The following is a 16,311-nucleotide window of genomic DNA, read 5'->3' on the forward strand; positions in this document are numbered from 1 at the left end:
TATCATACATTAATTTTCTTTTCAGCTTAATCCCTTTATTAATCCGGGGTCGCCACAACGAAATGAACCACCAACTTATCCAGCATGTTTTTACGCAGCAGAAGTCCTTACAGCTGCAACCCATCTCTGGGAAACATCCACACACACCCATTCACACTCATACACTATGGACAATTTAGCCAACCCAATTCACCTGTACCCCATGTCTTTGGACTGTGGGGGAAACCAGAGCAACCGGAAGAAACCCAGGCGAACGCAGGGAGAACTTGCAAACTCCACACAGAAACGCCAACTGACCCATCCGAGGCTCGAACCAGCGACCTTCTTGCTGTGAGGTGACAGCACTACCTACTGCGCCACTGTTGCCCCAAAAGAAAACACAACAGACCATTAATAATAATTAATTTAAAAAGCAAGTCATGAAATAAATTGACAAAGTGAAAAGTACCAAACACATGAAGAAAGGAAAGTAAAAAAAGGCACTGAAAGCTCAGATAGCAGCTGAAATCTAAGATTTTAGAAAACAACCCCAGACCCCTGCATTGTGTAAATTAATATTACCTGCTTAAGTCACAACCCCAACATTACCAGATGATGAAGATGAAACCAGAGTGGATATTTCAGCAAGACAATCATTTCAAACTCAGCAGAGGAAACTCAATTGGATTCAGAAAAGAAAATAAAGCTGCTAGAATGGTCCAGTCAATCACCTGACCTGAACCCAATAGAAAATAAGAACTAAAGGTCAGAGTTCATAGATGAGACCCAAAGAATCATCAAGATTGAAAGACTGTTGAATTATGGGGGTAAATATAAAAGTAATAAAACACATCTGAGAAATGCATGTGACTCACATTCACCATGCAAGAGATGTCTAGAAGCTACCATTTCCTAATATGCCTCTTATGGTAACATTTAAGTTGTTCAGTAATTTCTCCTTGTGTCACTGCATTATTACACAACAATTCAGAAATATTTTCTTTAGTTTTTTTTTTGAATGTTTAGCTTATTTGGGTTTTTATCAAAATGTAGGTTCATTTCATGTCAATAACTCTTTTAGAAACGCATGTACAGAAAAAAAAATGACGTTCAATAATTATTTTTACCCACTGTATGTAAAGTATTCATGCACACAGTCACCTCTAAAATTCTGATCTGAAATGAAAAACACATCAGAACCGGGCTCAGTGTGATCAAAGCCTGGTGACACTTAAACAGCCTTTCAAACACAACCAAGCGGTTTCATGTGACTGACACCGCTGGCTGTGTGAATGACTGGAGCTGGGCTACAACAAGCAGCGGTGCTCCTGTAAGGACTCAATTACATCCACTTAGACTAGAAACATGAGCTCTAACACCCAGCTTGCGGTTAGCTTTCTGACAGACAGAATTTCTATGCCTTTTTCTCTACACAAAAAAACAACAAAAAAAAAAAAACAGATTTTTGGTGGATTTGTATGTTCTGGCAGTTGTGTTTTGGGGGTCATTGTCAGGCAGGCTACGGTTTGGTGTCTTCAGTGTGTGTATGATGATGATGCAGAAATCCAGATATCTTTATGGAGCACATCTGCGGCTAAGGTATAAAGTGCAAAGCTGCACGGCTTAGTCTCTGCTTCTCCTCCTCCAGTAAACAGAAGAGAGGCTGATGAGCAATCATTCCACTCTGAGTTATTTTCTCCAGCATTTTTCATCTGTTAACCATCCCCCCACGCACAATGTAGTTATTTTCCACCTACACACCACACGTCTTCAAAAGCCTTTTTTAAAATTTCTTCGATTGCGATGAGTTTGTTTCTGGGTTTGTGTGCGTGTGTGTGCATGGCTATGATGACTATGACAGTGAGTGGACATTTTTTTACAACACACTGTTTTGAGTAACAATGATAATAATGACATTAACATTGATAATAATAATTATAATAATAATACTAATAATAATAATAATAGCTGTTATTATTATTATTATTATTATTATTATTATTATTGTATTAATTATAATTACTACAACAAAAACAACTATTAGAATTACTACTACTACTATAAAGTCAATAATAATAACAACAACAACATTAAGAATAAGAATTACTATTATTATTGATGTCATAATAATAATAATAATAATAATAATATTAAAAATAATAATAGGTTTAAACTATTAAAAATTATTATTATTTATGATTATAATTATTATTACTATTATTATTGCTGTAATTATAATAATAATAATAATAATAATAATAATAATAATAATAATAATAATAATAATGTTTAATATTTTGTAGAAAACCTATTTGCATTATATTTAAGATTGTATTAATTGATAATATACTACTAAATAAATGTGTATATATATATTCTATGGATGTCAATAGCTATGTACATTCATTCATTTTCTTGTCGGCTTAGTCCCTTTATTAATCCGGGGTCGCCATAGCGGAATGAACCACCAACTTATCCAGCAAGTTTTTACGCAGCGGATGCCCTTCCAGCTGCAACCCATCTCTGGGGAACATCCACACACACACACATACATACGGACAATTTAGCCTACCCAATTCACCTGTACCGCATGTTTTTAGACTGTGGGGGAAACCGGAGCACCCGGAGGAAACCCACGCGAAGGCACGGAGAAAAAGCAAACTCCACACAGAAGTGCCAACTGAGCCGAGGTTCGAACCAGCGACCCAGCGACCTTCTTGCTGTGAGGCAACAGCACTACCTACTGCGCCACTGCCTCGCCGTCAATAGCTATGTTTCCATCAAAAATGCAAATGAACTTTATGTGCAAAACTGCATTATTGCATACAAGACGTGCGAATAAAGCAATGTTTCCGACCAACGAGTCAAAGTGAACAAAATCATCACTTCCTGATTAACTGGCACCAAAAGAAGCTGTGTCAATCTTTTCTTCATCTGACAAGTAACTTGAGCCACAGAAGGCAATCCTGACATGCAGTAAACATGCTGTGGTGTTTGAAGGTGTCAGACGTGGAGTACAGGCACTCTTGACCATTCTGGAGTAATTAATAATATAATAACACTAATACTGAAACGGTTAAGACATTTTAGAATGACCAAAACAACATTTCAGATGTTTTACAGTGTGTTCAGCCTGCTGATTTGTCGATTTACACACATTTTCATCATCACATGATCTCTTATCACAAAATCACACAACCTTTTTTAATGCACATACTGAAATTTGTGCGGGAAATGCGTTTCTATCGTAGTTTATGAGCATATTTTCTTATTGAATAAAAAGTTTATCCTACTCAGTTATGCACACTAGTTTTTTATGTGCATTTTCAAAATCTATGTGCATCATGGCATTTCCATCAATAGGTTTTTTATGTGCATATGCAAAATGTTCATAAAAAAGGTGGATGGAAACATAGCTACTGACATTTCCAAATTCCAACATTCCTAAAAAAAAATAATAATAAAAGAAAAATAAATAAATAAATGTATATATATATATATATATATATATATATATATATATATATATATATATATATATATATATATATATATATATATATATTTATTTATWTATATATATATATATATATATATATATATATATATATATATATATATATATATATATGTATATATATATATATATATATATATATATATATATATATATATATATATATATATATATATATGTATATATATAAAGTTTTATATTTAACAGAAAAAAAGGAAATTCAAAAAAGTGTAGAACTACTTGGGTGATTAAATTAAAAATTATGTAATTTCTACATTTGTTACAGTTAAAGTCTATTCATTGATTGCAGTGAAAGAAGAAACATTTATTTATTTATTTTTTGCTTACAAAATACTGCTTGTGCCAACATGAAGTGTCTGCCAAAGAGAACTGCAAAAACCTTGACCGCTGGGGTCAAAAGGAGAGAGAAAAAGAGAGATGTCATGTGGCTTAACAGCACATTATTGGTAACTTCAAAGACTGCCCTTTACATTCCAACAAATCAATCTGCTGCGGATTTTTCTTTCAGAAAAAATAAAAAATAAAATAAAATAAAATAAATAATAAGTAATGATTAATAAATAAATATTCACATAAATAAATTAATGAATAAAGTAATAAATAAATAAATATATTAATTAATTAATCAAATCAGCTATTGTTTTATTGTTTAAAACTAATTTTATGTGAATGCTGACATTATCTCCAGTAGTTTTCAAATAAGAAGCCCAGGAAATGTATATCCGTAGTGTTGTTTTCAATCGAATACAGTAGCACTGGCTTACAGTCAAAGCAGACGCACACAGGACAGCTACTTCTTTTAACTACTTCTAGTATATGGCCGATACGAGACCATAAATCATTACACATGCTAGAATAAAGAATAGCACATGCATTAAGTATACATTAACTGTCCCTTTAATCCTGCACATATGGACACCGCTGAATCAATATCTTTTTAACTAGGACAGTGTCGATCTTTCAATGAAACGATGGCCCTCGAGGGGATGTAAAGAGATTCGTCCTGAAATGAAAAGTTAAATGTCCCCATGAGAGAAGTTTCGCTCGCCTGCTTAAATATGAATTATGCGAACATTAAAGTCTGTAGCAGAAGCAGTCGGAGCTGTGAATGAGAGGCACTGTAGAGACGCATGGATATTCATAGATGAGGCCCTTGAGATTTGATGCCGCATGTTTTATACACATCACAACTTGTACAAACCAGTCATTTTGTCTTTATGAGCAATTTAACCAAACAACAAAAATTAAAAGGCACGATAAACACCATCATTAAAAAGACTGGTTGGAGGCTTTGTTAAAACAAACTTTTTTTATTGCTTATTTTTTCCACATATTTGCACCTAAATTGTCTCTGACATTGATGATAGTATTCAGATGGAGAATAAGCATTTTCTACTTCTTGTATATGTACTCAGAAGTACTGAAAGACGATACTTCTTGTGCTTTTTCTATGGAAAAGCAGAAATACAGAGAAGGGTGTAAACAGAAGCTGGCTAATATATGTAGTTGAAGTCAGAATTATTAAACCGCCTGAATTATTAGCCCTCCTGTTTATTTTTCCCCCAAATTCTGTTTAACGGAGAGAAGATTTTATCGACACAGTTCTAAACAAAACTCATTTCTAATAAGTGATTTAATTTATCTTTGTCATGATGACAGTAAATAATATTTCACTAGATATTTTTCAAGACTATACAGCTTAAAGTGACATTTAAATACCTAACTAGGTTAATTAGGCAAGTTAGTGTATAACAATGGTTTGTTTTGTAGACTATCAAAAAATGCAGCTTAAAGGGGATTATAATTTAGACCTTACATTAAAAAAAATGTAAAACTGCTTTTATTCTAGACAAAATAAAATAAGACTTTCTCCAGAGGAAAAATATCATCAGACATACTGTGAAAATTTCCTTGCTCTGTTAAACATAATTTATGAAATATTAAAAAAAAACAATAAATAAAAATCAAAGGGGGTTCAATAATTCCGATTCAATCGTATCTCCATGAGGTTTTTTTATATCTTGTACATCACTTGTAAAATAGTTTATTGTGTTTTATGAATGTCTACACCAGGGGTTCTCAAACTCGGGCCTGGAGGTTCAGTGTCCCGCAGATTTTAGCTTCAGCTTGCCTTGACACAACTGATGTTTCTAAATAGCATATTAAAAGCTTAATTAGCAAGCCCAGGGGTGTCTGAATAGGGTTGGAGCTAAAATCCGCAGGACAATGGACCACCAAGACCAAAATTGAAAACCCTTTGTCTACCCATACCTTGTAACCTGCTTTGTTTAATTAATGTCTACATCCAGCCTAAACTCCACCTCATAGTAATGTGTTGTTTTAGGGTGCACTCACACTATCTGAACCGTTTCTGCATGCGCTTCGAGAGTGAACGCGGGACAAGTGCGCTTCGGCACTGTTCAAGGCAACAGTACCTAGTGTGAGCACGCCCTTATTAAGGTTTACCAACCCTTACCCTAAATCAAATCTCACAGTAACCTGTTAGGTTTTACTGTTTCAATGTGTTACGTTGACTACACCTACACCAACCAACCCAAAACCCTGCTTACTTGTGTTGTAAGCCCTCAAACTCGGAGGTTTCGAAGCTGCATTGATAACTTGAAAATAACAGTCTGGGCATTAAATGTAACGTGGTCCAGGTGATTGTATTCCCCATATGTATGCATGGGTATGAATAGTGATGTGTTTGAGCTCTGGTGGAGGCGAAGACTCTTACGAATGTCATGGATGGCATAAATTCACCTGCATTATGTCAACAAATAATCATTATAACACTGTTATAAAAGTTTGCTTATAAAGTATATTTCAGACTACACACTGTGTAGGTGTATGTGAGTCTACAGTCTGAATTGATCACTTTCTCTGAATGACACAATGATGTGAATAGCTTTGTTGGCATGACCATGAGAGTAAGAAACATTGGTTTCTTTTGATTCCCAGGCAAAAATAAATAAATAAATTAAATAAAAAATTTTAAAAAATTCATCCAAAGACCTAAAAGATTCTGTATGCAAGTTTTTGACTTCTAAAGAGATGACTTGTACCCTTCTAAAGAGTCAAAAAACTGTAATATGTTTGCAGATATTTAAGAAGCATGCTAAGTGAACATTCTTGTATATCTGAAAAACAATGCTCAATACAGATGTTCCAAAACAATCTCACGGCAATTTGTAACTTTTTCATTTAGTGGCCAATTCGTATGAATTGGTACGATCTAATTCATACAATTTAGTACGATTTGCTCATCCCCCGATGACGGTTGGATTTAGGGGTGGGGTTAGGTGCCACGCCTCCTTTTTAAAATCGTACAATTTTGTTTAACTGAACTCGTACGAATTCGCCACTAAACTGGCAAAACGTAAAATACTTACGTTTTCTTGTGAGATCAGGCTGGATGTTCTGCTTTGAAAATGTGAGTTATGTGCCAGAACGTCTGTCTTTTGGTCATTTAACCCGCCCACAGCCAGTTTAGCCAATTATATTTCAGCACGCCGGGTTGCCTTGGTGGAAAACAGCATATTTCATTCATTCAGTCTGGTAGACTCGCAGGCCCAATCCCAATTCTACCCCTAAGCCGTTCCTAAATTTTACAATTTATAATGCATAATCATAAATCCTGTACAGCAGTCCCACAACATTCTGTCCTGTGGCTGGGATTGGGCTTTTTACAGTGTCTGCTATAAAGCTAATGTTGTTTTTGGTGTGTTTACATAGATGAATATGGCCACTGTGTTAAATGCACAGTACAGTTACAATTTTATTGCCACATTAGCTCGTTGTGATAACATATATATGCCTTCTGTTATTTCCTGAAAATAAATACCAATCAATAGCACAACTGGAATACTACACCAGTCACGATCGTCTGATCTCTTATGAAGCAAGAGATCAAACAATGACATACTGTATGATGACTGTACAGGTGCTGTAGTGCTGTCCCAATTCTTAGGGGTACATTTTAAAGCCCTTCTCCTTCACACTCGGTTTTAATGGCCAAGAGGAAGGGGGAAGGGGTAGGGGTACAAAAAAAGAATTAGGATTGGGCCTCAAAGTCTGTGTCCGCGACCGAAATGCAACCTCTGGTGGACAGTAACATAATCCAAAATAAGAATAAGAATAAGATTCAGAGTTCCACATAAAGTTATTAATTAGCAAAAAATATAAACATTACAAATGTAAACATTAGGTGAGCAGGTTACATTGTAACCTTGTGTCCTAACAACACACTTCGTGACTAGATTTAAAGTGATAAGCAATTTGGCTGTTTGCACCAGTCACAACACGACGGAAATTTAGAAAGAGCCATTCAGAAGCACAGAATATGCACTCACTCATGAAATAGTGAGGTTTATAATGTAATTAATACATTTTAAACCTTTTTAACATAGTAAATGTAAATGCTCAGTCAATGATATGTGTTTGATTTGCATAGCCACAGTTCAGTTTCCAACGGTTTATTTTATTTTCAAGATCTGAGGTGAATTTCTGCTGCTGCTTTCAGTAGTAAGGAAATAAATATATCTGCAGCTGCTTTTAGTAGTATGGCAATAAATGTCATGTGAAATGGCATTCAAACTCGCATTATTAGCATTTAACACTGAATAAAGCACATGAGGTGTACCGGAGGCGATCATGTCATCAACTTTTCTATTGTTCAGCTGCAAGGAATAGAAGCCATTTCTAAAACATAAACTCCAGGTATTGGTTAGGACAAAAACTCTTTTTAATAAAAAAATAAAGAAAAATATTCCTTCGATTCCTTTATTTGCAAAATGATTTAAAACAGCCTTAAATCAGCGTTTAGGCTCGATAGTCAGGCTCGCCCCTGTTGATCCTCAATTTGGCAACCCGGCTTGCATGTGTTTTGATCCAGGAATGCAATTACCTAGTTCAACCACTGGATGTCAAACTTACATACTGCACCTTTAACAAAAATCTATCTAAAAAAAGCTGTTCACTCTTTTTTTTTTTTTTTTTTTTTTGTAGAGCTCAAAAAAACATTCTACAAAAACCTCCATTCTGAATGAGCTACTATCACTCATATTTTCAGATTTTTCTGAACACCTTAGAAATGACAAGCGTCACCTATAGGCATTTGCCAACAAAGTGTCAACTAAAGAAAGGTGAGTCTAATTTGTTTATGCCATCTTAAAAAACAAACAAAAACAAAACACAAAAGTTGCATTTTCTCATTTTTCCTCCTTATTCATGACATTCTACTTGACCTTCCCAAAAGAGCTGTAAATGTCACAAGATCCACAATACCCATTTCTTTTTCAGAAACTCTCATATTTCCACATTTAGTTTATTCATTCATTCATTCATTCATTCATTCATTCATTCATTCATTCATTCATTCATTCATTCATTCATTCATTTTCCTTCAGCTTAGTCTCTAGTTCAGAGATCAAGCATCAACTATTCCAGCATATGTTTTATGCAGTACATACCCTTACAGCTGCAACCCAGTACAGAAAAACACCCATACACTCTCATTTACTAATACACTATGAACAATTTTATTCAATTCACCTATACGGCATGTCTTTGGACTGATGGGGAAACCAGCAAACCTGGAGGAAACCCGCATGAACATGGGGAGAACATAAAAACTCCTCACAGAAATGTCAACTCGGAGTCAAACCAACGACCTTCTTGCTGTGAGGCAAGAGTATTAACCACTGAGCCACCATGCTGCCATCCACATTTAGTTAAACTAAATTTATTACTATATGTAGTGCATTAATTAACCTTGTATTATGCTTATTTTGAATTAATAATAACCCAAAAGTCGTAACTGTTTTACTGTATGGAGCTTATTAGAGTTTAGTTGTTTATTTTAAATTACCATTAACAGTCCACTGTTGTCCAACGAATTGCATCTGCTAAATGGCTAAATGTAATTATCTAATTACCCTAACTTTCCTAGTCAATCTAATTATCCTAGTCAAGCCTTTCAATTTCACTTTAATCTGAATACAATCATCTTGCAAAATAACTACTAAAATAATGTGTACTGTCATCATTTCATTCATTTTTTCTTTGTTTCGACGTAGTCCTTCTATTCATCAGGGATTGCCACAGCGGAATGAACTGCCAACTTATCCAGCATATGTTTTACACAGTGAATGCCCTTCCATGCTGCAACCCAGTACTAGAAAACATCCATACACACTCATTCACGAACATACACTATGGCCAATTTAGTTTGTTTAATTCACCTATACCGCATGTCTTTAGACTGTGGGGGAAACCGACATTAAATCTCTTCATTAAACTGATTTCACCGAAAGGATATTGATTTCATCTTCAACTGTATATTACGCAATAAAGCAATATACAAAAATGTCCTTTTTATTATTATTATACCCGTTATAGCCTATTTTTTGCAGTGTATGCAACACTTCTCATCTTTTTTCCACTTTATCCATGGCATTCTTCCTGACCTTCCCAAAAGAGCTCTACACTAAATGTCACAAGATCCACAAGACCCGCTTCTTCTCCAGAAACTCCATCCGCAGTGAGCCTGGAGGAAAGAATAAAAGTAAGAAAGAGAGACATCTCCGGGATCTTGATCTCAGCAGTCCGAGCGCTGTCTAATTGCCGAGTAAGGAAGGAAGAGGTGTCCCCATTTCCCCTTTATCCATATATAAAGTTCCCAATTAGAGCGGCTGGTGGTTGAGAGTAGACGGCGGAGCTGGAGAGAGCCATGACGGAGGCCTCCACCGGCAGGTGCAGAGCAGCTCACCGTAATTGACACACAGGGAGAGCAAAAAAAAAAAAACACTCTCCGAGTTCTTCTCCACCGGATAGTTGAGCACCTGACAGCAAATCACTAGTTTTTCCCTCTGTACTATCACTCACTCTCTAGTTTTTATCTGCCTCCGCTCTACACTTGCTTGTATTAAAGGCTCAAGAGATGAGAGATGCTGGCGTTTTTGTTTTATTTATTTATTTATTTATTTATTTTTTTTTTTTAATGAGCGGAGGGAGAATTTAGCCACGAAAGTTTACAGAGTTCTGATTACAGCAATGCTCAATACTGAAAAAAAAAACACCAAATAAAAAAAATAAAAATAAAAATTATGGAGTAGTTTCCCCCAAAAGATTAAAATGTACTCACTATACTCTCCCTCAAGCAGGTATGAACTTATGACTCTCTCTCTAACACAAAATAAGCTGTTTTGCACTTTTTTTTTTTTTTTGCATTAGAAAATCTGTAACCATTGTCAGCCACAAAACGAATACCATGGAAGTCGATGCTTACTGTTTTCCAGTGTTTATATACAGTTGAAGTCAGAATTATTAGCCCCCTGTATACTTTCCCCCAATTTCTGTTTAATGGAGTGAAAAATTCTTTCAACACATTTTTAAACCTAATAATTTTAATAACACATTTATTTTTATCTTTGCAATGATGACAGTACATCGTATCTTACAATACATTTTTCAAGATACTAGTTTTAAGTGAAATTTAAAGGCTTAACAAGGTTAATTAGGTTAACTAGGCAGGTTAGGGTAAATAGGCAAGTTATTGTATAATGATGGTTTGTTCTGTAGACTATCAAAAAAAAAAATAGCTTAAAGGGGCTAATAATGTTAACCTTAAAATGTTTTTTATAAAATAAAAACTGCTTTTATTGTATTCGAAATAAAACAAAAACTTTCTCCAAAAGAAAAAAAAAAAACTACTATCAGACATACATCATACAATTTCCTTGCTCTGTTAGACATAGTTTGGGACATAAGACTGTTTCCACACTGTTATCCCTAAAGTTGTATTAATTCAAAATACTTAGATTCAATAAACATAAATACCAACTTTTTTGCTCAGTTACTCAATTTGTTAAGTTTATTGTACGATTTGCATGATATTTTTGATTCTACTGGAATGTTTAAATTGAATGTACTTAACAAAGCTTATTTTAGTCTATTGGTAAAGGAGTGATGTGCAAGAGGAAATGTGATTGGCTGTTTGTCTTTGGACTGACGTCACTGGTGAATACAGCGTGAGCGCGCATTTTCTAATGGCTGCTGATCACTGTGAGTACGATTTCATACTTTTGTCTCAAACAGTCCACATTGTTTTCCTTTAATAAACAAAGTATGTAACCGTTAGCAAGAAAACCACATGTAAGATTAAGCTGTGTCTGACGTTAGGATCATGTTATTGTTCCGGTCAATCGCAACCGCCATTGCCACGTTTATTAACAGCTCTAAGACGTGAAAAGTGCAAAGACGTGCGTAATAGGATTATGATATCGACCATATATTATGTAATAAATTAATGTAAGTTTTGCTTGTGTTAGCGTGTTCATTTATGCCACGTTATAACCGATCACAGCTGCCGCATTTCATCTAACTTATATAACTAACGTCACAGTTACTGTACGTGAAAACATGCTTTATGAGGTCGTCACGTATAAAGTTTAATATTGATGCTGTATTCGATGATTCATCCGCGTTATCTGTTGTGTAAAATGATTATTTTTTCAGTGGTGGTTATGTATCGTCAGATGTTTAGCATAACATTAACCTGAGCTGTTTTTAACGTTTTTTGCAAGTAAAGTAGTAACAGACTAGAATACATTGAGATTTGCCCCTTTCTTTGGAAATACGAATTCATGTTAGTTGGCAGTTTTTCAACCTCGTGCTCATCAGTCTTAGCAAGTGAATTTTCAGTTAATTAGAATGAAAGCTACATAAATAATTAACTGTAGCTCTCTAATTCTTTTGATTAACAATATTTGTTTGTGGGAAATTTGGAGATAACAGATCAAAATATGTAAATGTGTTTTGTCAGCTATTAATCTAATGTATATTTTTGTAACTGTAGATTGCAGAAAGATCAGAGCAAGGCCAAACAGGATGAGATGAAAATGTAAGTATTGCTCATTTGCTTGTGACAAAAGATACTACTTATTAAAACATTGCAGATTTAAACATGGGAGCTATGCAAAAAGCCAGCCAATTCCATGCATATATCAGGAATGTATTTGTAATGAAATGAGTACAGTATTGATAAACATGATAACATGCTAATTTGACAGTTGTTTAATTTTGACATTTCTCTGATGTTAATGAACTTTTTTGTGTTTTACTACTACAGGTGTATCAATAATTCAACCAAATAGTGTGGAAGAATTTTAAGCAAGAATTATATTGGTCTCTTGATCATCACTGCCCACAGCTGATTCAGATCTTCAGGTCTAAGTGAGGATTCACTGGACAGATTTTTATCTTCTACAAAATATCAAGGTTTGTGTATGCCATTGTTTGTACATGCCTTTGATATAAATTGATGCCATTGTGTGCTGAATTCTGAAATTTATATAATTACTTTAGAAATCCTCAGTAACAGAGACTAAATTTTAATACATGAAAATGCCCTTTCTCTCATGTTGACAAATGATACAATGTTGTTTCTCTGCAACACCTCAGGCGTCTGACCTCACTGACATGCCATGTGTTGCCGTTTGAGTGCTTCCAGTAGTTGTTGGTGATGACCCAACAGTTCTTCAAAGCATGTTTTGTAAGTATCATTAATAAATGTTTTGTATATTAATCTAAGTTTTTTTTGCATTATGTTTCTTAATGTGCATTTATGTTAGCAATAACAATAAGTAAATCACCCAAGCAATGTCTTATTGTAGTTCATTAATAAATAGAATAATGATCAACATGAAATTTAAATTCATGTTATAACTCCTTTGAAACTCTAAAGTGATAAGTAGAATAACATAAAATCTTTAGTAAATCAAATATTTTTATGCCGTATGCAATGACTTGTATACAAAAATATTTTGTAGTATTTTTATATTTTATATATAATTAAATACTGGATATGTTTGGGTATACAATTAACAAATTATGCTTGCATACAACTAAAAACATTACATACAATTAATATATATTAAAATCAAATGTACACCTCTAAGATATATTTATGTTATCTATTTATTGTTGGCAGGCTTCAGATGATGGAGACTCAAATCAACATGTGCCCGTTGGAATTCTTAACTGAGAAAATGAAGATGTGGCACTGCAACCCCTGTCCTTCCACCTCCACCCATCCGCTGTGGGAATCATCTTGGAGGGAAATGTTGTAATGGACAATATAGACAATATACCCCAGGCCAAGTGTCTTTTTGGATCAACCTATGCACTGCACCTAGGCTACACAAAATGCATGGACAATACCATTCTTTTTATTCAACAAGTTTGGGTAAGAAGACGCTGTAGGGTAAGATTCTGGCTGTTAAAAATCAACTTGTCATGTAAACTGGTACAGAAAAAGCATGCTCCTTCAGGCTTGCTGTCCTAACTGTGAGATAAAATAAATTAAAACTATGCTTTAGTGTTTGGCAAGTGTAAATATTCCATAATGTTACAATGTAATAATATCCTGTGGTTGTTTATTATTTGGATATGTTTGTAAAAATTTATTAAAATATTTTAAACGGGTGTTTTAATGAAATTTATAAAAATAAATATTGACTAATTGTTATACAAGGCATTTTCTTGTTTTGTCACTTGTTTCAGAGTAATATTTCTAAATGATTTTAAATAAAGTGTAAAGTCAATTTTTATTCTTTGTTCTTGTTTGTAACCAGGGGTATTTTTATTAAATCATTTATTGTGAATAGCTAAGGTTAAAAGTATTTCTGTCATAACATTCAAGTCAAGATTTTATGTTTTAAGTTTTTTCAGGTTGATTGAACTTAAAAACTTTATGGAAACTCGCTGCCTTAAAAAAGCTAATTTCGTCTTGTTGAAAAAACAATACTTTTTAGGTTTATTGTACCTAAGATTTCAATAGTGTTGTACTAAAAACCTTTATTTCAGTCAACTAAATATTTAGTAAAATGCATTTGAAATCTTAAGTACAATAAACTTAAAAAGTGTTGTTTTTTCAACAAGACGAAATTAACTTTTTTAGGGCAGCGAGTTTCCATAAATTTTTTAAGTTCAATCAACCTGTCCGGGCTTACAGTGCAGAAGAACAAACATTTAAAGAAATACAGTGAAATAACTAACTACTCTGTTAAACATAACTTATGAAATATTTGGAACGAACATGAGAAGTAAACGTTTGGAACTAGAATAGGGTGAGTAAACAGTGACATAGTTGTATTTTTTATTGTCAAATTTTTTTCCAAAAGTTGAAAGAAAAATGTAAACATCAGTCTACATTTCCAAACATTGAATTTATTTATTTATTTATTTATTTATTTATTTATTTATTTATTTATTTATTTATTTATTTATTTATTTATTTTTAACTCAAAGCCACCAGCATTTTTAAACTACAGCTCAGCCTCTTTACCCATTGTCCATTCTGGTTTCTCCTAAAATTTATTCTCCACCTCCATAAATTGGTGGAGTTTTGTTATTGTTTTGCCACTTTCGCCTCTAACTTGCTACAGTAAGCTAGGGTTGGTGGAGCTGCTCATGTATATTACATTGCACAGAATCTGACTAGGTTCATTTTAATCCAACTTCAACTAAACCAGCATTATATCTACCTGGCATGCTAAGCATGCCCCATAATATATAAAGAAACATGGTAAGACTTTTATTTATTTGTTTATTTATTTTATTTTCCCCTTACCGTCTCTGTAAAGTGGATTTGACAGCTTACATTATATGAAGTGCTAAAGAAATAAAAGTGACTTGACTTTTTTTTCTGTTATTTAAACTTAAAAAGTGATTAGTTGACTTTACTTACAGTGAGTAAACGTGATGCTTTTAAAGCGATTAGTTGACTTTACTTAAAAAGTGAGTAAATATGTTGCTAATGTGCATAATTATAAAAATAAAGACCAGTCAACTTAACAATTCCAAGTTATAATGGGTTTACTTACTTGTTTAAAGTTAAGTTAACTTGTTGTTTTTAAGTTGTTTTATGTTCAATTCAATTCAATTTGTAAAAAAAAAAAAAAAAAAAACAATAAAGACAGCATGAAGGACTTGTGCAGAACCCAGAATTTTTAACAGTGCTTTTATAAGTAACAAATTGCTTTTTACAATTTAATAATCTATGTAAGATTTCCGTTTGCACATGCAGAGCTCCACATAGAGATCTGATTTCATCATCATAGAGTCTATGAAAAATAGAGCAATCTCAGGCAGAATAAACCCAGAAGGACTGTGACAACATCTTTAAGACACTAGAAGAAGCCCGCCTGCAAGCTACCTGGTGAGATCAGATGCTTTGTGAAGCACTGGCTGCTGTCAGACTCCTTGTGCAAATATAAATCTTACTGGATTATTACAATTAAAAGCAAATATCATGTTTAGAAATGTAGACGATTACTGACACACTATAAAGCATTAAACACAACACCAAAAATATAGAAATAACTGACCTAAAACCTTGTGCAAACATAAATCTCACTGGATTATTGCAATTAATAGCAAAAATTGTGGTTTTAAATGTAGACTGATAATGAGACACTATATACTACACCAAAAATATAAAAATAACTCACCTAAAACCTCCTTGTGCAAATATAGGAGCAAAAAACATGTTTAGAAATGTACACTGATACTGGAACACATTTTAAAGTACTGTACACTACTTCAAAACTAAAGAAATAACTTACTTAAAACCTCCCTGCACAATTATAAATATCACTGGATTATCACAATTAACAGCAAACATATTCGGAAATAATGCAGACAAAACATTACACACCCAAAAAAATAAAATAACTAAAATATGTAGTTGTTGCTGTTCTTGTTGCATTTAAATCTTCCTTATGCAAACATAA

At 33.6% G+C, this 16,311-nt stretch overlaps 2 long non-coding RNA genes across 2 annotated transcripts in view; both read left to right on the forward strand.

The window, feature by feature from the left end:
• LOC137496833 (uncharacterized) overlaps positions 1-16,311 on the forward strand; it is a 565,986-nt gene that overhangs the window by 249,457 nt on the left and 300,218 nt on the right. The gene's annotated exons all lie outside the window — the stretch shown is intronic.
• Positions 11,516-14,126, forward strand: LOC101884792 (uncharacterized). Its single transcript, XR_222047.6, has 5 exons — positions 11,516-11,581; positions 12,375-12,419; positions 12,648-12,796; positions 12,980-13,070; positions 13,509-14,126. It is a non-coding gene; the product is annotated as an uncharacterized lncRNA (long non-coding RNA).

The sequence above is a fragment of the Danio rerio genome, chromosome 12, assembly GCF_049306965.1.
Source record: "Danio rerio strain Tuebingen ecotype United States chromosome 12, GRCz12tu, whole genome shotgun sequence".
NCBI classification, from domain to species: Eukaryota; Metazoa; Chordata; class Actinopteri; order Cypriniformes; family Danionidae; genus Danio; species Danio rerio.